The 27,018-nt window shown below is 38.3% G+C and overlaps 1 protein-coding gene and 1 long non-coding RNA gene across 2 annotated transcripts in view; one reads left to right on the forward strand and one right to left on the reverse strand.

The window, feature by feature from the left end:
• LOC105233437 (probable cytosolic iron-sulfur protein assembly protein Ciao1) overlaps window positions 1-27,018 on the reverse strand; it is a 390,892-nt gene that overhangs the window by 314,996 nt on the left and 48,878 nt on the right. The window lies entirely within an intron of this gene.
• The window catches only part of LOC125778302 (uncharacterized), a 126,003-nt gene continuing 114,710 nt past the window's right edge, over window positions 15,726-27,018 (forward strand). Inside the window, exon 1 of the long non-coding RNA XR_007422618.1 lies at window positions 15,726-16,062. This is a non-coding gene — a long non-coding RNA (uncharacterized LOC125778302). The remainder of the gene's footprint in view (window positions 16,063-27,018) is intronic.

The following is a 27,018-nucleotide window of genomic DNA, read 5'->3' on the forward strand; positions in this document are numbered from 1 at the left end:
AATGTACATATGTCAGTGCTAATATGCATTTAAGCGATAATATCGCCTACGAATTGGTGCGAACTACTGCGTTCGCTTTTGGGAATAAGCGTGTGTGTGAGATTTGCTGGTTACCCTGCTGAAGTGCATATCGTGTTAGAATGAAAATTATTTGGGAAATAAGAAAAATAATGTTAAATATGTTATGATAAGGTAAACAATTTAAATTTTTTGTGTGTTTATAAAGGGTGATCGATTTTGAGGTTCCCAACTTTTTAAAGAAAAAACACAGAAACTTCAAATATAATGGAGCAAGTTTATTATCATTCGAAAAAAACATTCTTCGGCACTTATTTTCTGAAAATTATTTCTTTCAAATGGCTACGTCTCAGATGGCCCATCCTTTGAATGCAATTTTTGATGACTCATTCGAGCATTTCTACTGGTAACTGCCGAATGACACGCATGATGTTTTTCTCCAAGCTCTGAATCGAAGCGAAATTTTCAGCATAGATTTGAGACTTTACATATCCTCACAGGAAAAAGTTTAACGGTGTGATATCACACGATCTTATTATCTGCTCACGGAAATGTTCTCTCAATAAATCCATATCGATGCGATGTGTAAGAAGTGGTGCTGTATTGTTGAAACCATTGTCCTTGAGATCAAGAACTTCAATTTCAGGCATCAATTAGTCGGTAATTACGACTCAATAACGGCCGCCATTGACGGTTACGTTCTCACCGACATAATTTTTTAAAGAAATATGGACCGATGATTCTACCAGCCTATAAACCACACCAAACTGTTGCTTTTTTGGATGAAATGGCAGCTCTTGAATCATTCCAGCTTACTCTTCGCCCCAAATATGGCAATTTTGGTTACTTACATATCCATTAAGCCGGAAATGGACCTCATCACTGAACAAAATTTAGCTCGAAAATGTCGGATCTTCTTGGAATTTTTCTAGTGGTCATAGATCGAATTGATGTCGCTTCTGAACGTCAAGCGGCGTCAGTTCTTCCACTGCTGAAGTGATTTGGGTCTTCTTCGTCTAAATAATGTTGAATCCAAATGAAGTGCGTTGTAAGCCTAATGGAAGTTCGGTGTATGAAGGTGGTCAAACAGGGACGCGATGCAATTATCTTCCTTTTCAACTGCTTCTCTAAAATTACTGCACTGTAGGCTTTTCTCTGCGAAAGAAGTCTCTTATAATTAGCATCTATCGCCTCAACAAATTTATAATAGACTCAAAGTCATTTGTTGATTCTTAAGATTCGTCATTATTGTGAAAATTTGGATAAAATAATAGATACAAAAGTAGATTTTCGCATGTACCGAGCGAGTTTTGACCAAAAACAACGACAAATCGATGATTCGGAACAGAGTTTAGAGATGTTCAAGCGCAATAAGTCCAACTTTTGTGCGTCGGTATGTGATAATGCAAGAAATATGGTTCCATAATTTCACTTTCCAAAGTCCAATCGGTAGTCATTCGAGTGGACCGTCATACGTTGAATCCGTTCCAAAGCGTGAAAAACCGCAACATTCAGCAAGCAAGCATAGCATTATTGGATCATCTGAAGGATGAATTCGTGGAAAAATGGCCGCATGTCAGAAGTCACAAGAACGATAGAAAAATTCATGAATTTGGCTTTGAGTTGTTTCCACATCCCCCGTATTCTCCAGGTCTGGTCCTCAGCGACTATTTCACTCATCTCGAAAGAATGCTTGCTGGGAAAAAAATTTTCGTCGAGAGAAAGTGATCGCCAAAACTGAGGCCTATTAAGTTGGACAAGTACAAAATTGTATCGAAGGAGGTTGAAAATATTGATAAAAAAACGAATTTTGCCAAAATTATGTATTAAACATGTAGTATTTTAAACTTAAATGAAATCTGCTTGAACGGATGGATTGTGCTCTTTATATAGTTTTATTTTAACCCGCATAACCGACATTCGTTTTTTTGGCCACCCTATTGTATATACAGATAGAGATAGGACATTTAACGCTGACTTCAAACTACAAATTTTGAGCTCATCTCGAATTATTACTTTCTTATTAGCTTACATCTGCTGTTCTGACCTTAATTTTTCAAAAGATTTGTCAAAAAATGCAAACATCTCAAGCATTTAGCACCGAGTTGCTAATTGAAAAATTAATATCCGATTTAAAATACACGAAAGTAAATAAATTAACAGCTTAGTGACCTTTTAACGGGGAAAATGTGCAGCAGAAAAAAATCCAAGGCGTGAAAAATAACATTGAAGAAATTAATTATGGCTTTTGCAAGCAAAAACGCTCCGAAGGCAAGGCGAATGCAAATAAAATGCAAAATCGGCAAAACGCTGCAATGGCAAAAGTCTCATGGCAAAAACAAAATTAAATAATGAACACGAGTAAAAAATTGGTTAAGTTAAAAAACGCTTAGCGCGCTGAGCAGGCAGCGTTTAAAGCAGAAAGTCAAGTAAATAAAAAAGTAACGGTAATAATTATGCGTGCAAATCCGATTAAACGCGCATTAAGCGCGCAAATAGTGGCAAAATGGCGGCAGGGTTGCCATTGCAAAACCGTTAGGCAATGCGAAGCTAACTTGCGGGTGTTACAGCGACGATTTTCGCATTTGTTTGCTTGGCGCAGCAGAAAGCGACGACGAAGCAGAAGACACAAATATCAAATATCTGGCGCACACGCGCCTTCTCATAGCTGCGTATGCGCGGCGCTCGGCAATTATTCACTTTTAATTTCAAAACTCATTAAAACCAACAAAGCGGCTGGAAAAAATTTCAAAGCGAAAAACTTAAAACGCTGAAATGAAATTAATACGAAATGCCACGCGCATACGCGGGGGTGTATGTCTATTAGGGTGGTCCATATTTTCCAAGTTGACTTTTTTATGAAAATGCTCGCTGAAGTTTCAGTTTTTAGTTTAGAAGAAACCGTGCCTCATGAAATTAACATGGGATTTAACTCACCGTCAATCGACATACCAGTAGAAATTCTCCACAAGGACTTTCAGCAAGGAGATGGTGCCTAAAATAGATCTCACGTTCCCCCGCTTAATTTGGAAGGGATGGATGCTTGCGCCCCACCAGTGAAACTTACAATATATACGAGTATACAGACGGATCAAATATGTTTAATTGAGTGGGAGCCGAAATCTATTGCTGGAAGCTAAATCTAAGGCGACCCTTCAAGTTTCCCGAATACTGAAGTATCTTTCTTTCAAGCGGAAGCCTTTGCGGTAAATAATGCGCCTGAGATAGCTAACATCACAGGAAACAACTTAAAAAAGATCAAGAAGTATTCATGTCGATAGCCAGCGGCGGTTAAGGCAATAATCTCACATGACGTTACTCTCTGTACTAAGAAGCATGAAGGCATTATACTTACTGGCCTGATACATAGGACCACAAGAGCGTTCTAGGAAAGTAACTAGCTGATAAGATTGCCAAAAGTGCCATCCATCTGCCTACCAAACAAGTACAGCACAAAAGTCACTAAAAACAGTGATATTTCCAAAATCATTGCCAGGCGGATCAAGGCGAGATGGAATACCTTAAATAAATGCAGGATCACCAAGATCATTTACAAAAAATAGAACGGGTTTTACTCTCACGATCTCCAAATGGTTGCAGGACAGTTGCTGGTCTAACCACAATTCACAACTTACTCACATGCAAGTTGGAAGTCCATAAGTAACGACGATACATGCAGACGATGCAGAAAAGTAAGCATGAGATAGACGCTGTAACCATTTCCTATGTTTCTGTGCAGGAATATCCACTACTCCGTTTAGATATCTAGGAGCTTCACAAAGAACTAGACGAAGTATCACATTGAAATATAAAATTGCTATGATGAATACTTTGCCTGAAATTAAACTGAATCTCCATCTGGAGTTACTAAGAACCAGTACGCCAATGTAAGGCTTAATAGCCAATCAGTATAACTTAACATACCATATTCGTACGGTACACCATGTCGTATGAGCACAAAATTTATAACGGGCATTTTTTAACGTATGATTTTCCATGAGGCAATACTTTTTCGGAGTCCTTTTCACAGCTGTTATTTTATTTATAGTTTGTTTGGTTCGCCATTTCATAATAAATAGGCTTACTCCCGAACACCGTTCGGAAATCGTGCGTTGCATTGTGCGACATAACCGCGGAGTCGGTAATTGCAGCAAACATGAATCTGTTTAGCTCCATGTTTACTCTAGGGAGTATCGAAGACTACGGGCTTACAAAATCGACATGTTTGAAGCCGAACGAACGTCACGCGCTGCACGTTCGGTGAATGGGCCAATAACGGGATGCAATAAAGCTCACTTTTGGTTGAATGTGCAGCTAAGAAATAAAATTGGCGCATTTAAAGTGATGATAAGCCACAAGTTATTCAAAAATGAGTCCGGTCATAACTTTACAAGCAATGGTAAACGCTATAGTGCCATGATTAATGATTTTTTCGTAGCTGAATTGGAGGAAGTTGATATGGACAACTTTTGGTTCCAACAAAACGGCGCTACATGCCAACGAAACTATCGACTTATTAAGGAAACTTTTTGTCAGCGCCTCCAAATCGTGTGTCCTCAAGCAATCCTTAGGGAAAAATTGCGATTATTTTCTTATACAAAGCCTTGCATACGCATGGAAGACATTCTACAGCCCCTTCTTATTCTACATTGTATTACCACTCCTACTATAGTTCTTACGTAATTTTTTTAATTATAATAAAACGGCTTTCTTTAGTTGCTGTGATTTCAGCTTGGAAGATACTGCAGTGTTCTGGTATTAGGAAAGCTTTGCAGGTATTTCAGTTTTGCGGAAAGACACCTCCTTTCTCCACTCGATTATCTAGCTTGGACTCATCCGTGTAGATTCTTATCCCTCAATGTCTGTTCACCTCATCCCACAAATTTTTTTTTCTGAAAGGATAAGCAATATAGGGGACCGAAGTTTAATACTATATGATTTCTATAAACCGTGGTAATGGGTAGAAATGGAAACTTGCTACTTATCTTAGAATGTCTCTTAGTACAGACGACTAATAGAGAGGATTCCCTCTGTCTAAGAGCAGACTTCTACACTACCAGGACTAATATACTACTACCAGGAAAGGATTTTCTCTGAATTTCAATTATATACCTCACATATTGACCGATATTTTTGGTAAAAAGTCAACTAGAAGCACTGGGTCCACATATTAAGTATATAGGCCATAAGGTGGTATACCCTGATTTGTATACTGCAAAGTAAAAATTATGTTTTAGGCATTGCTGTAGTCCAATTTTGCCCATTATAACATATCTGTAAAGGCCTCTCATACCATTTCGGGGTAAAATTCAATGTCTCTGACGGATTAAGTTACTCATTACCTATTTAATGCAATATATCAAAAAATCCATACTATACTTGAAAAGGCACATGGAAAAAGAAATATGACTACAGTAAGGTTCCCATTCGAAATAAAGAGCTTTTATACTTGTTATGAAAAAACTGAAACTTCAGGGGGTTGTCAGAAAAAAACAAATAAACTTTGAAAATAATGGGCACCCTAATGTACCCCCCATATATATGTAAGTGCGTGTGAAGAGATAATTCTTTTCGCTTTTTCGCTATGTGAAAATACATTAGCTGACAGAATGCTGGACCGACATTTTTTGATGTTGCGCGCAAAAATGCAAATGTACGCAAAACGCTGCAACGCGCGCCGTTAATTGCGCTAAATTAGCTGAAAAGTAAGTGTATGTATGTGAGTGTGTGCTGTGCGTCGACATGCCTGCACACTTTCAACGCGCGCGTGGAGCGTGTGTGTGTGTTGCTCATAAATTTCTAAGTCAATATAAAATGTTTGCTACTGGTCATGGCCGCCCGCGCTCCTGCTAATGGCTGCGCCGTAGCAAGCAATTTGGTTAAGAGCAGCGCAGCGAGCGTTGGCTGAAGGTACATTTGAAGGTGATAGCCGTTTTCTTGGGCCCAACTCACTCAGCGGAACGTCAAAGCGATTTGTTGCTGAGTTGGCATTTCGCTTTCATTTCGGTTGTTTGTCCGGGAATTGCCTAATTGTTGGGACGTGTTGGTCGTCAACAGCGGATGCGCGTCCAAACGTTTGTCGCTTTGCTCGCTTTTACTGCTTGCACTTAAAATTTATATGTGGCTATGTGTTGGTGTGTGTCTGTGCGTTGGCTCTTGCCCTTTCTCAATTAATTTCAATTTCAAAATGACTTTCATTTCTTATCTTGGTGCGTGCAGTGGGGCAGTTAAGTTGTGGCGGACAGAAAAAAAAAAAAAAACACAGCAACAAATGAAATTATGCATGTCGAGTGTAGACAAAACTTGTATTTGTTGTTACACTGGAAAATAATGCTGCAAAATTTCAATTTGGAAGATTTTTTTTTTTAGTTTTCTTTCTGGAGACCGTCGAGGTTTGGTTTTTAGAGATGCACAATAGCTATATGCAAGGTTCGAGTTCGGTTCCTACTAAATTCATAAAGGTTTTGAATTGTCTATGAGTCAGCCAACCAAGCTTCGGTGGTCTTTTTCTCACCAAAACACCTGCGAGGAGGTTGTGGTTAGGAAGATTGTACTAAAGGAGGTTAGAAGTGAGCTTCTTTATGGTTTAGTCAAGGTTTTGCGGGGAAGTTTGGAGGTGGTGTTGACTCGAGATTCATTTTCAATATCAGTTTAGGCTTATTGACGATTGCAGTCTTTCCAAGCCGAGGTTGCTGCTATGAAAATAGTAGTTGATCTACTGTTTCGTAGCCTCCTTCAGGGAAATGACTATCCATTCCGATTACATCAAGTAGAGCTGCAATACCAGCCTCTAACTAAATGAACGTACTTCTAAGGCTGATTAAGGAATGTACATATAATCTCACAGTCAGCGACATCGTGTTATTTCTGGTGAAAACTATATTTAGTATTCGGCTAGTGCAGGCAGCTATGAAGCTGATGAACTGGCTTTACTGTGGTTGGGGCAAGAACACCTCGAGTGTTCTCTGGCGAGTTACCGTGGGATAAGTCTCCTTAATATCCCATATAAGATTCCATCGAGGGTACTGTATATAAGGTTAAAGCCCGTCATCAAACTGATTGGACCTTATCAGTGTGGCTTTAGACCTGGCAAATCAACAACTGACCAGATATTCATCATGTGCCAAATCTTGGAAAAGATCTCTTCGATCGATTTCAAAGCTGCTTTTGACAGCACGAAAGAGAGCTGCCTTTATGCCGCTGTAATCTGACGTTCAGCAATACCGAAAGCTCCGTCAGGATCGGGAAGGACCAACCCTTTCGATACCCAACGAGGTTTCAGACCGGTCGACTCCATATCGTGCGACTTCTTCAATCTGCTGCTGGAGAAAATAATTCGAGCTGCAGATCTGAATAGAGAAGATACAATATTCTATAAGAGTGTACAAATGCTGGCGTACGCTGATGATTTTGATATCATTGACTTCAAAAACCGCGAGATTAGTTCTGCTTTAGTTGTCGTAACGAGTTTTCGAGCTAAAATTCTGCGGCAGATTTATGGTCCTTAGGGCATCGACAACGGCGATTACCGCAGTCGATGGACCGATCAGCTGTACGCCATATACGATGACATTGACATACATATGAGTTCAGAGAATTAAGAGACATCGGCTACGCTGGCTAGGTCTTGTTGTCTGAATGGATAAAGACACTTCATCTCTGAGAGTATTCGACGCAGTAGCCGCGAGGGGAAGCAGAGAGAGAGAAAGGAAAACATCCACTCTGTTAGTACGACCACATGGAGAAGGACCTTGTTACGCTTGGAATCTCCACTTGGCGCCACGTTCCGAAAAGAATAAACGACTGGCGCACTGTTGTAAACTCGGCTATTATCGTGTAAGCATTGTCCCCGCCACTAAAGAAGAAGAAGTTCGGTTTAGTGGGAGCTTGGAAATCGCTGGTAGATATCGGTATTGGTACCTGTGTGGCAGCAATATCCTTCTAGCTCAAATTAAATCGCTAGAGAACCAGTGAGCTCTTCGCTCTCAGCAAAGTTCAGCTTACGCTAGACCTAAGCTTCTTGGTCTTCACGTGGTCTTTCCAGAAACCAATTACTGAAACCACTTGGATGAGGACGAAGAATAAAGCACCTTGATTTCTATATTTATGGACATCCTGCTGAGCTGATGCGAATAGTAATAAACCGGCTAATCTGATTTGTTATATTACAAGGTTCGCCCTGTTTACGAAGCTGCGGAGAACTAGTTCCATTTTTCTTAAAATTAATTTTTCAAGCCCAATTGGAGAAATTTCAGAGGATCATAGAAAAATAACTGACGCTTCTATTCATAAGCTCTTTAGTAAAGTGTACAACGCTCAATAAATTACTGCTTTGTCGACCACTAAGCCCCTCTCCCCAATGAAGAGTCTGACAAATTGTGGTTTATAAGACTGTGCTTTGAATTAGGATGAGATTTTGAAAGAAGTACCTGTAGTTTGAGTGACAGCTCTCAAAAAAAGTAACAAAATATGCACCTATTTCTCTCCGTGTAAATTTCAACCGTCAATGTGGCCAGTTAATACACTGCATGCCAGGATCAGCGAAATTTTCGCTTAATTTTCTATAAGCTCTTTCAGCACGACGAAATGCCAACCAATTGCTCGTGAAATATGAAACTACACTCAGTAGCGATATTAGCTGCGGAAATGTTTTAAGTAGTAAGCGTTGAGAGCAATACCAGGAAAGTCATAACGGTAACGGAAACCCACTTTAGTCTAAGCACTACACAAATGATTCGGATAAGTGACAGGATAATAAACTAAATGAAGCCTTGTTGGCTTAAGTATTGTGAACGGCATAACGAAAATCTACTTTTTTGTACCGGAAACCATTTTTTTGTAGGAAAACTGGTGAAAACAGAACTTTTTTTTATTAAAATAATTTTTTTTTATATTTCTAGTGAAATTTTTCAATAGAAAAATATTTCAATTTTATCATCCAAAAGTTTTAGTCCGAAAAATATAATTTAATTTCCTACTAAATAGTTAATAATTGCCGCAGGAGACATACAAAAAACTATTAAATTGCCAATATTTGCATTTAGCTGTCAATTAATAATTAAATAATTTGCATTGGCGATTGCGTAAGTAAGTAAGTAGGTCAAATGTGCGCATCAAAAACCTAACCAAATTCCGCGTTAGTTATTGCAATGACATTGAGTCAAATACGTGTTAATTTCTCGAACACACATTTAAATACTTCTCTGTAGCGTCAGTTAGGCGAATAATTAATTAAATGCGCGAGTTGGACTTAACTCATGCGTTTAATTTAATAATGGCGCCTAATGCGCGCCGATCAAATAAAGTATTTAGTTTTGTGAGTAGTCAGAAGTTTCCAATAATTGATGACATTCGCGTAAATAATTAATATCCATGGCTTATAGTTAATTACCGCTGTTGCTTAGGAGCAAAGTAGTTATGCACAAGTTCGGAGAAAATTCACAAAACCAAAAGTTAATATTGTGTAGTTGAGTGTAGGTTACACAAGGTCTTTATAATTGTACTTAGCGAGGATATTAATAAATACGCACTCACATATTTTAACCTTTATAGCAATATTCCGAGAATACTATTCGAGGCTCTTTGATTCTGACAAAACTTTACGCGTTTTCCAGGGTTTATATTAAGCATTTGGTATCTAATCTGATTCAATTTGATTAGCACTAACAAATTAAACAACATTTTCAGGAATTTTTAACAAACCTGCATTATGGTAATGAAAATAGACTCCTGAGCCAATTTTGTATAATCAACCAAATATGAACCATTTTGGTCGAACAATTTTTGCCATTTTCCGCTAGAGACATTATTCCATCAGTGTAAAACTTTTCTGGTTTCTCGGCCAAAAACTGCGACACGTAATTTTCACAGGCTCTCGTAAAGCCAACTTTACTCCATTAAGAGAGTTTTGCATTGACCGAAACAAATGGTAATTCGATGGTGCAAGGTCAAGGCTATATGGTGGATGCATCAGAACTTCCCAACCAAACTCTATCAGTTTTTGCCGAGTCATCAAAGTTGTGCGTCGTCTAGCGTTGTTTTGACGAAACCCTTTCTGTTAATCAGTTCTAGCCGTTTTTTTCGACTGCTTGCTTCAATCTCAACAGTTGTTTACAGTTAAATGTAGAATCAATCGTTCGACCAGCCTGTAGCAGCTCATAGTAAATGATTTCCTTCCATTCCCACTAAACACCACGCTTGGATCATAATCTTTTTCATACCATCCATCAAATTTTTCACAGAAAATTCATGTGGTAACCAAACATAGAGCTTTCTTTTGTAGCCAGCCTTTTTTAAATGATTCAAAACCGCTTGATAATGAATGTTAAGCCGTAATATTATGACTGCTTATGTGACGGTCCTGGTCAATCTTTTCCATAATTTCATCGACTTTTTCAACAATAAACCAGATCGGGGTGCATCTTTCACATCGAAATTTCCAGAACGGAAGGCAAAAGTTAGGTTAGGTAATGTTAGGTTAAATGGTGGATCCTAAAAGGAATCTCACTTGGACAGTTTATGACGTTGGTTCGATGGGGTATCTACAACTGCTTTGAAAACTTATCATTAAAACCCTCATGAATCGGTAAAGGGCTTTGAGTCGATCTAAAATTTGTTGATGTCAGTTTCCGCTATGTTTTCCCGGTTTGCCAAAGGTACGACTGCGGAGATGTATTGCAATAAGCAGGACAATGTATCAAAAACTGCTTGGAAATGTCCAGTAAGACTCCTACGATTGCTATAAGATGAACATAGCTAAGCAAGCAGTTCAGTACATCTCTAGGACACAGGATCTGGTCGTGGACAAATGCCTATTAAGCCCAAGTGACTCCATGGTGAACTAATAGAGGAGAAGATGGTCCACTCCGATGTGTGCGGGGTACGCCTCGCTAGCTGATTAGTTTTCAGCGATTCCGCTATGACCAGGTACCCAAATAAATCTGATGATGAAGTAGACTGCTGCTATGTCTAGTGAGGATAGACACATTTTGAATATCTTTGGGCGCACAACGCTAATATCGCCACACTGTTGTCGAAGCTAATGCTGACCTCTCTGAACGAAGCTACGCTACGATAGTCCAGTAGCCTGAGACTAAGCTAAGTTCCTAAGCTTAGCAGAGGTACGGTAATCTCTTCCCAACGCACCTAAGTGTCGAAATACTACTGTCTCTTTTCCCAAGGGATAGCATTACCCAAAGGGTTAGCTTCACTAGGAAGTCTAAATTTACCCTCAGCAATAAGGCTGAATGAAACGATTCCGCATTCGAGCTATAGCTTAGGGACAGGGGTCATAATACCACGCACAAAAATCTCTGCACCAATGTGTAGTTTTCCTAACATATTCTAAGCTGAGGTCTTTGCTAAAAGTCGGTGCGTCGAGTTTAACCTCCAACGCAACTATCGCAATGAACGTATAGCTATATTAAGCGATAGTCAAGCGACACTCAAAGCGATCTCTGCGTACGAGATCAGATCACTATTGGGACAGGAGTGTATAAAACGACTGAATAGTCTATCAGGTCGTAACCAAGTGCAACTTATTTGAGTGCTAAGTCCCAAAACTATAGCCGAGAATGAACTGGGTGATGAGCTCGCCCGCTCCGCAGCACTACCGACATGGTAGGGCCGGAACCTTTCATTGCGGTTGGTTCCCACACCATAAAGAAGCTGCTCCGCAAGGGTTAAGCAGAGGGTTGGTAAAAGGATTGGCAACAACTCCTACGCATGCGCCATGCCATGTTGCTAATCAGTGGTTACAACTTTAAAAGGTTTAAATATGTAATCAACCCCCCAAGGGAAAAGCTCAGGTTACTTTTTGGTTTCTACACTAGCCATTGTAAGCTCAAGAAGCACTTACTTAACATGGACCTAGCTTTTTGTGCGAATTGCTGGTTCTGTGACTTGGAGTCTGAAACTCTCGAACTCCTGCTAATTGACTGCAGCAGTCTGTAGGTGAAGGAAAAATGCCCTTGGATCCATGTTGAACATAGGGAATAGGGATCACATCGCCTCAATAACATCTAGCAGTTATTGGAATTTATCAATTTAATGTGGCTAGGTGTGACGTTGTGACTTAGGAGAAGGCACAATAGACCTTAGGTCGCGGTGAAATCCTCATTTACTTATATAATCTAGTCTAAGTCCCATGAAGAAGCATCGCCCTCCAACTTTATTTTAAAGCTGAGACGTGATATATTAAGAAGAAAACTTGACCAAATGGTCGACGTTACTGATCACGATTGCAAATGTGTTAATTAAAAAAATTAATTAAAAATAGAAATAGTTTTCTGAGAACTAATCGCTCAAGGGAAAACACTGTATGTTGTGAATATTGATTTGAAACCCGAAATTGTCGTCCAACAAAGTATTCCACACATCCCAACAAATTTTAAACTGCTTTAATTTTTTACATTTTCCCACTGTATCTATTGTTTGGCTGCATTCCAACTTAACCCTTCCATACGCTCTTCTTTCTGTAGCTCAGTGCCCTCACAACAAAAGTGAGATAATTTCTTCACTGCTCGGTGCAGGGGTTGATTTTAAATCAGTCAATCAAGTGGCGGCGGCACATCCGCAGCCGGCATGCAGCGTCGGTGTGGAAAAACTCATTAAAGCATACAAACACACGCACGCACACTTGCGAAGGGTTAAAACAATGAGAAAAACAATAGAAATTTATGTAAATATGTTTGTCTCTCTGCACTTGAATTCAGAAATTGTTAATGAAAAAATGCGGAGCACACGAACGGTTCGACTCATCCAGCATGCACACAGCCACATGCGTGTTCTTCATTACGGTATCGCTGTTATTACAACTTTTTCTCCCCGTTTCCGCCAGCAACAATTGGCGCTTGACTGCAGCTGTTAAAGTGTTTGCTTTATGAAGGTAATTAACCCGCTCACTTGCACTCCACAATCGGCGTATGCCACACATGCACGTGTACGTATGAGCCGGCATATTTATTAAATACATACTGACATAAGCACAAGTGTTTGAAAGGGTCTGTATCTGCCAATGGCTTATGCACAGCCGCTTGTGGCGCCTGAATGTATGCTTGTCGGTTCGTGAGGTCGCAATTACACGCTCAATGGAAACGGTGTTTTTATCATTTACGTTATTAAAGTATAAAATACATATTTAAGTGTGTATGTTTGTATATAAAGGTAGGCATGTGAGCATATTTCTTCAATCATCTTCTTTTGTGTTGTCAGGATTTGTTTGTTATTATTTCTTTGAGTTAAGAGTTTGTTGTTGTAATGTACTCGTATATATTAGACAGTGAATTTTTTGCTTCTTCTCATTTAATTACTCTTAAAAATTAGATTTTTTTGAGATCAGATACTTTAAATATGCAATTAACCCTCTCTTTTTAATAAAGAAATTGCTCTTTTTCTCATCCCGATGAATGATGGCTGCTGAATATAGAGTTCAGATTTATGAATTACTTGACAGCTCCAGAATTAGATTTTACTTTGTAAAACCGAGACATCCGATCTCAACACAATATTTATTACTCACAAAACTTTCTTCTTTTAGGATTTAAATTTAAGAAAATATTGATTGATGGCAGTGATATTATAGTGAATCGTTACCTTTAATAGTGATGTCAGTGTTGCGATTAGAGTTTTAATTAAAATTGCAGCTTTCGAGGTCTCTAGATACTAAATATGTAGATCTCTGTGCCAATAACAATATATATAATATTCCAGATATCTAATTATCCAGAAAATATCAGTAACTGTGCAGGATTTCTTATTGAAACAGTGCTAAAAATGGATAAAGTACCACCTTCAGTCTCATATATACCATATGTTGTTAGGTCATCAACATCAGCTCCACAACCCCATGAGGGTCTTCGCTTGCTGCTTTTTGGGTTTTCAATCACTTCTGTTCCTTGCTTGAGTTTCGTAGTTCGAGCGCTTCAGCATCCTGGTTCACATCATCAAACCATTTTACTGCCTCTGGTTCTGTCTGGTAGGCAGCTAATTTGCTCCAGAGGATAGTTTTTGCCGACTCGAACCACCTGTTTATTTAACTGATGTTACAATATCGGAGTGCTACAAAGTCTGTATACCGTGGTTATACCGCTTCATCCATAAGTCATCATAGCAAATAGCTCCAAAAATGTTACGAAACACCTTTTTTTTGTGCGAAAGATTGAAATTTTTAGTGATCTACGTATCGAAGGTAAAGCGTTTTGTGTTTGCTTATGTCCTTTGGTTTATTTTCGGAGATAAATTGCTCATATTGCTTATACTGGGTGATCCAAATATAGGTACCTTTTCAATCGCCTTTTGACAGATCACGCGTGAGTCGTGTCAAGCTGTCAGGTTATGTTTGTTCAATATTATTTTTTTATTTTATTCCATCATTAAAAGATTTACGCATGAACAACGCTTACAAATCGATCAAATTTATTACAAAAATTCACGTTGTCTAAAGAATGTGTTTCTCGCGCTTCGCCCAATCTATGTTCAACATAATATCCCATCACGAGATTTAGTATTCATTATTGGATAATATTCGACTGAGTAGAATGCGTCCAGCATGCAAGGAAGAAGATATAGCAGTCGTAGCTGAAGTGTACACGAAGACCGTGCAAAGTCGATGACTTGGCGTATTTTACGTCAAGATCTTAAATTGAAAGCATACAAAATTCAACTTGAACGAGAACTGAAACCACTCGACATTCCCAATCGACTTTGCTTCGCTCTATGAGCACTTGAAAAAATCCAAGAAGATCCGAAGTTTCGAGCCAAATCATAGTCAATGATGAGGCTCAATGGTTATAGCTCAATGAGTACAATAAGCACAATGACCGCATTTGGGACGAAGAGCAACCTGAAGAGCTGTCAGTTCGTACGATAGCACACCGCTAGACTTTTTCTGGTAGGATTATGCAAAGTCTAAAGTCTGTGCGGACAATCCTGCTTCGATTCCGACCTTGGAAATGGTCGAAGGTTTCATCGAAAATGGCACTTTTCGTATGGAGCTTCTGAGAAGTATCTATTTGAAATAGATAATCCTTAAAAAATAACTGCCAAAGAAATTTTCTTCGAATGATAATAAACACTTCCCATTAAATTTAGTTTCTGCATTTTTTTCTGCAAAAAAAAGTAGGACAACTCGAAATGGATCACCCTTTATTTACCATACTTTCCTTGTTTCTTCATTTATTGTAAGACCAGTAATTTTTCAACTTTTTCTATTTTATAGAAACAAACCGTCGATATACCGCAGCTGTGTCTATATCTTAAATGAAAATATATGGAAGTCGATTTGAAAAATATTGTGTCTTTGGCGTTTACAACAGAGTCCTTTATCACATTTTTAAGCGCAAGAATGAAAATAGACACGAAAGTCAATATCTTTGTCGTAGGCCGTTTTTTGAAATATTTTTACTTCATATAGAGTTTCCCATTCGTTTCACACTTCTTAATTGATAAATATTTGAAAAATTTAAAAATATGTTTAGACTATATTGAAATTTTTTGCAAAATGAGTACATTAATCGGGTTTCCGATTACAGTGACATGATTTGTGTTTATATGGTATATCTTTATATCTGTTGATATAAATGTTATATCTAAAAAATTAGCATACCTATTATATTTTTAATAAAATTTTTATGTCACTTTATAATGGTTTCATAATTTCTTTTTATTTCATGCAATTCACTGAATTCTTTGGCCTAAATTTAAAGATGCTGTACGAAAACATGGACTTAGTCAACCGTGATCTGAAAATAAAGGAAAATGAATATTGATAATTTCATTAAAATAAACACAAATCATTTAAAAGTGACCAGAAAATAGCGAAATAGTAGATATATGTATATATAGAATATGGAATAATATATTAGTTATTATAAAAAGTACCTAATGTGAATGTGAAGTGAAATTGTGATATGAAAAGAGTCTAGTGAAAAAATAGTGTGTTTTAGCGTTATACCATATATGGGAAATATGCCATCAAAATGAATGTCAACGTTTGTCCCCATTTGTAGACATGCTGCAGGGAAGTTATAAATAACATGTGACTGGGTGAGTTGAGCCTTTTTCTTTAAAATAATTTACATTCACAAAATTATTATTTTCTTTTAATTTGTATAAAACACAAATTATTTAAAATTTGTTTAAATATTGCTAGGAAAAGATATTTTTCTTATGACTTGATATTTAGTTAATGCAATGCTCTTAGATATGTAAGCCAATTTCTAAATAAGGCCGAACTTAAGTAGAGAAGGTGTTGTAGCGTTTCTCTCAAGCCTATTTTCATGCACTTTCTACATGTGTCACCGTTAACGATTCCCATTGGGATCGCATGTGATGCCAATTAATTTTGACGTGAAGTCTTTTCGAGACAATGTAAGTGGAAGGCTTGCTTGTTTTCCTCCCACTGCCGTGCGCATGATCACGACGGTCTTACATGCCCCAAAGGCATTCCATATCGCCCTGATCCGTCTCTTAGTTCTTTCGGAAATTTAATTCCACATCGTTTTTAGCGGTAGCCACGCGGATGGTACTTTTGGCAATGTCGTTTCCTGGAATGTTCTTATTTGCTGAAATTTAGTACATATGCAGCTGCTTTCCGGTAGCGGCTTCTTATACTGCCTTCTGCTTCTACATACATTCCTAAATGCGATGCGAGATTATTGCCTTGATTGCCGTCTAGTTATAGACGTCTATATTGATATTAGATATGTCGTTTCCTGCAATACTAGCTACCTCTGCAGCTCCTGTTGACAAAGTTGACAAAGATTCCTGCTAGGACGATACTGCAGTATGCCGACGAACGCCATGCCAAAATGTAATACGGATCGTAAAGTAAGATCGGCTTAGCTATCGATGGGAAACACTAATCGATGGCCATTGGCCTTTTACAACCTCTCTTCAGCACTGAGTTTAAGCGCTGTTTTCCTGTCTAAAATTACTCACAAGTACTTGGCATGATACTCACTAGTCAACTCTACCCAATTGAGCCGAAGATTTTTATGACGGAATGTTCTACCTCGTTGTAAAGACTACTATATCCGTCTTACTGGCATTTGCTTGCAGGTTAGTCGATATTCCCCATTGCTGTATGATATTTAGAGGACTGTTCATCACACTCTTAATTGGTTATAGGTATAACCTGTTGCTCGTCACTAGAATAGCCACGTGGTCTGCGCAGGCTATCAGTTTGGGTGTTTTCCTTAAAATTTGTCAGCTTTTCTGTATTATTTTTCCAGAAACTTAGCAGAGCTTTTATCTATGATTTGATGACAGCGGGTACTGCGTCAAATACTCTCAGAGCTAGAATGTTTTCATCCATTCGAACTTGCGGCATTCGCTCAAAATCTTCAACAGAACTTTTCTCTCAAACATTCCAAAAGCCGACTCATTAGATGTTGTCATCTTTATGCCTATGCACCATAGGCCAGTGAACTCTTATTGAAGATGGTCCCTTCTCTATTTAGTTCTGTGGCTCGAATTATTTTCTCCAGCAGTAAATTGAAGTAGTCGCACGATAGGAAGTCGCCTTGTTTGAAACCTCGTTTGGTATCGAACGGCTCGGAGAGGTCCTTCCCGATACTGACGGAACTTTTCGTATTGCTCGGCATCAGCTTACATGCAGGCTTACTAAGATATCTAATAATTTTCCAAATTTGCCAAATTAATAGCACAGTTTAGGATGTCTAACACGAGTATATTTTTAAGAACAATGAGTAATTTCGGTTAACGAAAATTCTGTATTTTGTTGGCAAAAAAATGAAAAGCCAATAAAATTACTTTTCTTCCAAAGCTGCCTTCACACCTTATAGTCTTATAGTCGAAAACGATGCACTTTCGATAACATAACGGTATATTTAATAAATTGTCAATATTGACTCAATTTGGAATATCGCAGAGAGTTTGCAATAAAATTAAGGGTTAAGACTTTGGTTGATTGTAAAACTCCTCAAACTGTTTCCCATTTGCCTTTAAACAGAAAAACTATCAAATGGCAACTTTGTGGCGCGCAGCACGCCACAATTACGTAATTAATGAACCGCAATAAACATGCTCACCATGCAACCGTGTGTATGAGTCGAACGGGTATTGAGTAATTGAGTGCAATGACTGAGCGAGTTTACATGCTTGAATAAAAGTACGCACACAAGCGCCGAAGTTCAAAGCATAACTAGGAGCAGTTGCCACACAGCGACGCAATCAAAGACAAAGCGGCAGCCAACCAAGTCTGAAGGCCAAAGAGCAGCGAAGAAAAAACGTGAAATAAATCAACAAACCGAAAATCATTATCATTACTCATACCATACATGTGCTTGTATGTGTATGTGTGCGTAGTTATGCTTAAACACAGCCCTTTGCGTAATTTGCTCAAAGCGTGCGAAGGCTCTGAGTTGAGTGAGGCTTTGTAGCCTAAAGGGCTTTAACAAAGTTGCAAGCAGGGCTAATGAAAAAAAGTTCGTAATGCGAAAACGAGTTGAGTATTAAGTTTTCTCAACTCAATGGCATTTCAACTTGGTTAATTTTCTAATGAGTTGCAGTTGAACAAAAAACAGAAAAAAAACTGAAGAAGGCTGAAAAAATCCGAAGCATTGAAGTACAAGTATTTGTATGTGTGTAAGTTATCCCTTGATTAACCTTTGAAGCGTATAAACTTATGCTTTCAGCACATGTTTTGACTGCTGCAGCGCGTTTTCAAAGCAAAAATGCGAAAATGTGTGCGAGCTTAGATGCTTAGATGTGGCATAACTCAACGCTCATCGGTCGCCGCTTTGAACCGCATATAGACTGTCGATTCTAATGTCTGTCTTCCTTCCCTGCCTGCCTTATTTCTTCATTCATAAGTTTTTTTTTACTTCCTATTAGTTCCTGTTAGTTCCTTTTGTGCTTATTTGTTCGTTTCCATATTTGCCTTCATCTTTCGTCCGCTTCATTGCCTCCTCCTCGTGCACAATTCATTAGTTAAACGCTTGTTTTTATCCCTTTATCTGTTATCATTCTAAATGCTCAACCACTTATACTCATACACATATACATACATATGTTTATTGACTCATGTTTGCATGCATTATCCTTCACGTTAATCCTTCGAGCAAATACCGACCAGCAGAAAAGTTGAAAACTTGTTTGTTGTATGCAAAACTGCTAATTCCCGTTGTTGTGAGTAAATGAGCTAAAGCAACGATGTGTGAGTGTGTAGTTATGTTCCACACATACATATGGACATACGAGTTGGTTGAAGGCGTGTTGACTGCGCCTGTCTTTTGCCATTTCAATCAATCTTTCATGTATTCCCAATAAGCAAAAAGTAGTTGGTTCAGCCCCAGCCCATGACTATATTTAATATTTTTATTTGAGTTAAAATAAGGTTGGCGTTCTGCAATCTACCTCATTCCTTAGCGATGGCTGCTTCTTTTGGACTTAGCAAGGGAACTTTGAGAGCCGAGGTGCATGCTGCTTGGCGAGGAGACACCGGCGTGTGCCACTCGGAAGATTGCCTCGGGATCATTCTCAAAAATCCATGACTCATAACGATTACGTTATTCAAAAATTCATTTTTGGTCGTCAGTGAGCACTATTGGGACTATTTTCGCGCACCCTAGCGCATGTTCAAGTGCTCCGTCACATTGTCAGACAATTAAACGAATAGTTAGTCGACGGTCTGAGTTCAAAACTTTACGCATGCGAATCACATTGCCGGTGTAAGTCGAAGTCGCAGGTCTCCCAGCATGGTCTTCAACAGCGATCTCTTGCTGGCCCTTCAAAAAGGCCTGGTGCGACCAAAATACACCACTTCTTGCTAAAGCAATATTTGGGTAAGCCTGCTTGATCATATCAAACGTCTGACCTACCCTATAACTAATATCAGAATATTCGATCATCCGGCTGACTTTGCTCACAATGTATGTGAAGTACCTTAAAGAAACCCAGGGAGCAGTATTTTAGTAGTTAATAAATAAAATCTGGTCGATACTATTCCAACTCCCACATTCCACATACTATACGATGATTTTCGTTTTTCTAACAAATCTTATGCCGAATATGTCAGTCATTGTATGAAGAACGCAAGAATATAAAATGTTCGGTTGGACCCGAAGTAAGAATTTCCTTACTTTTTTTATTATAAAATTTTATATCACGAATTTGATGGCTCTTTTGAACTGATACTCTTACCAATACTTATAATTTTTAAATTTTTTTTTAATACTTTGGCTTTTAAGGATCTCTTTGAGAAATCTTTTTAAGAGTCCAAATGTTCTTGTTCTAATTTCTATATGTTCATTAGGCCGTCGATGAGTAATAATACTTTATCTTATCAATATGGTTTCGACGTTCACCAAGTAAATGTTTAGACAAACTGATTCGAAGAAGTCATCAAATATTCCTTGTAAGGTTGGAGAAAAGCTAAAATTTAATTACAATTCCTAATACTTGTCATGTAAACATATTTTTAATTTAATACACCTTTGCAATAGTTTTCCTAACTGAAATTTAAATCGAAAAGTAGTATTCGGAAATATTTGTAGAGAAAACTGCTCACTTAATGGGAGAGGTCTTGTAGTCAATATGTACGAAACTGCATTATGATTTTGCCTATTTTGGGATTGACTTTTCATTATAAGGGATAAAGCATTTACAGTGTTTATCGTAGGAGCTTTCTATGCTACTAAACTAGTTTTTCTTTTAAAACTGTTAAAATGTGAAAATGAACTCGTTCACTACTTCGACATCTTTTTCTATCTTAACATCGGAAATGAATCTAAAAATCATAAAATTACTAATAATCATTTACTGGGTAATTGTCTCCTGTATATTTAAAGGGTGCCTTTGAGAGCTATAAGAATTTTATTTTAAAATCCAAAAAATTTGAAAAGTCAATGAAATGGTTAGTACTATAGCTTTATGAACTTACAACTTTTACAACATTTAAGGTGTTTGAGTTTCTGGAATCAGGTAACTGCGGCGGTGTCTTGCATAGACCATACAGGCGATTTAACTTTGGGACCTTATTATCAGCCTCTCAGTCTTAACCGACTTGTCTCTTGATTCGATGTGCTCTTTCAAAAAATAGTACGTAGATAGAGATCTAAACATCAGTTGACACTATTTCTGTCACAAAAATTTATTTACAGTTAAGAGATAATTTCTTGTACTGTACAGCTTGTATTACAATAATTTTGAGCTATGGTGCTTTTGATATCACTAGATAGTAATTTTTACGATAAAGCTGGGCCTGGAGGTCTTCTTGAATAGGGTTTTCTTTCCAAACATGAAATATGTCGAAGTTGATAAAAAAATTTTTTTATAACTGATGAACTCAAAGTACTCCGTATATTTGCGCATAGAACAAGAGTTTCGAAAATAGATTTTCACAAGGTGTTTAGGTACACTAGGTCGATGAATCTGCATGCTCATATGTCATAGCCCACTGAATATAATCTTCAAATGGTATGTTTGACAGCAATCTTTTCAGCGGCCCATACTATGTACCTCTAAAAAACCACCCCATATGTACCTACCAATAACTTTATGAACTGGCTATTGCTTCTGCTAGACTCTATAATGTACAATTTTTTCCTGCTTAGCAGAGCTTTTTGCTTGACTCCATTGTAATACGGGATTTATGCATGTATTTGTGAATGTTGAATCAACATTCTGCAAAATCGATTTAAACAAATATTTACAATATGAACTTTTCAATACTCATTGAAAGCTGGAAAAAGTTTATTGAATAGCGACTGTAAACAACGGAGGCAGCTGTGGAATGCAGTTGCTGCTGGCTGGTGGTGGCCACCGGCTGTGAAATGGTTGGCGGTATTCACAAGTTGAGATTTGCAAATCCGAGTTTATGTAGAGTATATATGTATGTACATATGTATGCATGAAGAAGTGCTTATATGAGCCGGGCAAACAATAATTCACTGTAATTAAAACTTTTCAAGGCAATTACAGTGATTAAAGCAAAGTTCGGACTGCAGGCGAATAATATAGAATCTTCGAAGTGTAAAATATTACTGCCACTTAAGAATTTATGATTTCTAGTTATACAAGAGATTACTCAATTAATAGGCTGTCGAATTATATTTGGTGAGTGCTTGCTAAGTAAAGTTGCTTAGCTTCAGGGTTTCTTTATTAAAAATTTTTTCTGTTCATTTTTTAAGCCAAATAAGATATTATAGTCAAGCTTTACGTTTTAAATTATCAGCAATAAGGTATCTGTAATAATCTTATTTCAAAAAGTCTCTGGACTGATTAAAAATAATAATTATTTAATATGCCTGAAGTTGAAGTCTCAAAGAGAAGAAGCTCTATTATACGAGTATGACCACTGTAGTAAATCTCTTACCTTCTTCTTCCCACCGTAGTTGACCCAGTTTGGAACAACAATGCCCGAGCAATGGAATTTGGTTTGACTGACTACTTTATGAATATCTTAACTATTTAATGTTGTCTTCGTGCGGTCTGGTGGGGCGAAATTCTTAGCCGTCACTTGCTTGAAGAGCTCTTCCATTCTAAGCGCATAGACTCACACCTTCGCCATTTCATGGCCAAATTAATGGAACTTGGCTGCGAGCTCTATATAGCGTATTCTAAAAATTAAAAGTTCATAAAGAATGGCCGAACATGTCTTAAAAATCAGAGTAAGCGAAGGAAATAACGAAGTATCTTCGGCTGATGCGCCTTATTCACTTTTTATCCCAAAACGTCTTAAAGGATTTTAGTTAAGTCTGAATGTCTTCGGAATTTTGGCAAAGCTCTCTCTTATTACATATTAATGTGAAGATAGTCTGAAAGAAGAAGCATACTCGTTTTTGTGATCAGAAGCAGTACATTGACACCGATATGCATTCATTGATTGGAATGAACATTTCACTCAAGTGAACCTTTTGTTATTGCCATCAGCCAACGCGCACTAAGTTGCTCATTAAAGCTTAGTCGACTTTTAATCTACTTTCCCGGTGGTAATACAAGTCTAATATCACACTCAGCTCGCCAAAATTGCATCGAATGCTCATTTGCACAGGCAACACAAAAACGAGTTGCACAGCGGCAATGCAATATAAATGCCAGCAACCGTTCTGAGTACTTCTTCAGCAACTGAGCTGCGTTAAACGGACACCGACTGACAGTTGCTATTTCGGGTTACCGACAGCAAGTTGGCAAGCGGCACACTGATTTTCACATTAACCACACAACGCCCTTTGACGACTTGACGGCGCCGGCAATCAAACGATTTGAGAAGTAAAACAGCCGCACACCTCACTGGCAGATGGTGGAACGCCGGAACGAGGGAAGCTGCAGATAAAGGCGAATAATTCGTTTGCTATGCTCATATTTCGACTGCAGTATTTGCAAGTGTTTATTGTTGTTTTTGCAAGTGTTTGTTGTTGTTTTTGCGTGTGTTGTATTTATGCGCCACTCGTTTGTTTCCTGGCCAATGCTTGTCGGACACACACACAACGTGTTGGTCGAAACCGCAAGACAACATTTTGGCAAGTAAATTTATACTTTTGGTGTTAGCCAACGCCAATCGCAGCGACCTCTACCTTGCGTCATGAGTCTGTTTTCCCATACACGCCACGTGCTTATGTGCATAAAGCCTGCCTCAGCCGGGCAAATAATGTGCAACCTTACAATGGAAGGGCTAAATCCACAACACTTGCCTGCAACACCTACGAAAACGCACACAAACACATACACAGCATACATGCACCCATCGTCCTAATGAACATGGCGGCCGTAATGCAAAGTGCATTTTGTAAATTTCCTACATTTTGGCCACTTGCCGCACGCGGCGTCCTGCACTACTCTTGACAAACAGACTGCTATAGACGCTCATCATTACACCCAGCAAACACACACATATATATGTGCTTGCGTGTGTGTGTGTTTAAATGGATGCATTACACTAAGTAACGGCATCATCTACAGCTCGGCACCACAGCATCATACATTTGCTTATCTGCTGCGGAATTGCGTTTCCATTTGTCTTAGCGTCAAGATGTTTTCGCTATTAATTTAGCTTGCCTCTTGATTTCGTGCATTTGCACTGCCAACACACAGCCCCACACACCACCGTAAATACAGACAGAGTCAGTGTTATGTACACGTAATATTTACTATTGAATCCCAGTTGCATTTGGCTGCCAGTGGCCGTTTACACTTGGATGTGACATGGCGTATACGCAACCTTGTTGTAGTGCTAAGTATAATTGTAATATTTGGTGATTATGCGAGATTTCGCTAATACCAATAGCGCATGCAATGGCTGGGTTAATGCATAAGCTGTGTTTTGGACACTTTCGCATGCGTATGATGATGGGCTTGTAGTGAACAGGTCATTGATTATGTTTCGCCATATGCGAGTGGGTTTGCTAAGTGCTGGTCGGTTTAGCGTGTAGTTGAAGGTTAAAACTGTCTATGAATTATTTTGGGAGTATAGATAGTATTAAGAAAATGTCGCTTTTCTGAATATAGTGTCTACTTTTTGAAAAATATTCGCGTAAGAATCGCTACGCTTGTAGGCTTAAAGTTATTTAAGAACCATAAACGTTTTCCAAACTTTATTAAAATTAAGCTAAAATTTTTATTTTTTGTTTAATAATAATATTTTTAACGAATATTCGCAATTGAAAGAATGTTTTGAGTGTGCTGTCTACATCCATAAGATCTACTGTTATGTATTTCATGTGACCGTTTCGAGCTAGAAATCTAACTTCCTTTTGCAAAGAAATGTACCCTCCAACAAAATGTAGCAACATATTGAAATTTCAGTACTTACAATAACCACTCAGTCCTACCTGATTTTACTATCCTTAACTGAGAATTATTCCTACATTAAAGTCACTTGCATTTAATCACTTAAAAATTTCATTTTTATTGAAATGTCTGCCGAAAGGTGTGCCTAAAAGCCCAACAGACCTAGAAGAGACTTCTTCAAACCACATGTGAATGTCCCTTCATACCACAACCGTCATTAGGATTACACTGTCTCACATTAATAATTTGCCTACAACCGAAAATCGAAACTTTGTGTAAAATAGCTATTTAATTCTAAACAAAGTCCTCTTGGGTCCGAAAATATGTGAAACAACTTGCAACTTGTTTAACTCGTCTGAAAAATATTCTTGGCGGAGCTAAACTTCGTATCCGACTTAAATTTTTGTACTTCAAGTAACTTTTTTAAGTTTGAAAACAAAAGGCTGTCAATTGGAGCCAAATTTAGAGAGTGATATGAATGAGGCAGTAGCCTAACTCAACTAATGTGCCTGTGACGACGGCAAAGATGTCAGTCTATGATCAGATGGGACCGATTTCCCGCAATTTGCCAACCACCGTTTTGACCTTTTCCATGTAGTTCATACTTGTAAGCCACAGACGGACAGCTTATTTCCGACAGATAGGGCAGTCTTTGTTTTGTTTGGAGCAGTATTTTTGGGTGGAGTTCACTTTTTCGATTGTTCCTTGGTATCTGATGTGTATTAGTGGATCTTCTTCGCTGTCAGTTTTTTTAATATTTTATACAAGGTATGACCCATGCGGCTCTTAAGTGCCGATCTGCCTTCCAAATCTTGGTTATGTTAGTTTAGATGACTGATGCTTTACGATGGCGGGAGATCACATTTAGACTGTAGACATTTAATCTGTATGATCTCATTTAGACATTCTTTAGTGTATTCAGATGAAAGACAATATTGAGTTAGAACTTCCAAAACCAATGAAAGGTGGACTTAACTGAGAGCCAAGAGTGCACTAGACCCCTTGCGATTTTTCCTGGACCAGAAGGATCTTGTGACTATACAGCTGTTAGTAGTTGACCAACTATTGCTAAGCTAGCCCAACAATTCAGGAGTGAACCACAAAAATTTAAATTGAAGTTGAATTATCTGTCCCTGTGCTGTCCCAGCATGTTTATTAACCTTGTAGTCTCATGCAATACTGCTGTAGCTAGGAACTCAGACATTTCTAATCATTAGTAACGTGTTGCTAGAGAAAAGACGTTTAGACATCCCTTCGACAAAGTTTTAGGCGCACAGTAGGCAAGCTGAAAGCCAATATCGCTGCCCTACTGTAGGAAATCTGAAGGTAACAAAGATGTCATAAAACATAGTATTACTACCAAAAAGCAGATAAAAAATCAAGGTTACGTTGGCATTATTCTCCGATTATCGAAGTGTGGTGCACTCCGCATTGTTTCCGATCGGCCACACTGGCCACAAGGAATACTATTTGAGTGTTATGCGCTGTTTCCGCTAAGCTATTCGTAAAAAGATGCCGGGATTATGGGCCGACAGCTCTTGGATCACGATAATGCACCGTCTCACACAGTATTGGTTCTTAGTGAGTTTTTCGTTCGCCTCACTTAGCTCTGTCTGACTTCTGGCTACTCAGCACACTCAAACGAGCGCTTCGGTGAAACCGTTTTGAGTCAATTGAAGACGTTAAACGTGAATCGCTAAGCGCATTAAAGGCTATGCCAGAAATATACTTTAACAACTGTTTCGAGGATTGCGGAAAAAAACGTTCGCACAAGTGTATTGTGAGCAAGGGAGACTAATTTGAGAAACGATTTAGATTTTAAAGCATAAATTAAAAAATTTCAAAATGATGAGCAAAGTACTAACGGGTGATTTTTTTGAGGTTAGGATTTTCATGCATTAGTATTTGACAGATCACGTGGGATTTCAGACATGGTGTCAAAGAGAAAGATGCTCAGTATGCTTTGACATTTCATCATGAATAGACTTACTAACAAGCAACGCTTGCAAATCATTGAATTTTATTACCAAAATCAGTGTTCGGTTCGAAATGTTTTTTATCGACAAATTTTGTTCAGCGATGAGGCTCATTTCTGGTTGAATGGCTACGTAAATAAGCAAAATTGCCGCATTTGGGGTGAAGAGCAACCAGAAGCCGTTCAAGAACTGCCCATGCATCCCGAAAAATGCACTGTTTGGTGTGGTTTGTACGCTGGTGGAATCATTGGACCGTATTTTTTCAAAGATGCTG

The sequence above is a fragment of the Bactrocera dorsalis genome, chromosome 4, assembly GCF_023373825.1.
Source record: "Bactrocera dorsalis isolate Fly_Bdor chromosome 4, ASM2337382v1, whole genome shotgun sequence".
NCBI lineage: Eukaryota > Metazoa > Arthropoda > Insecta > Diptera > Tephritidae > Bactrocera > Bactrocera dorsalis.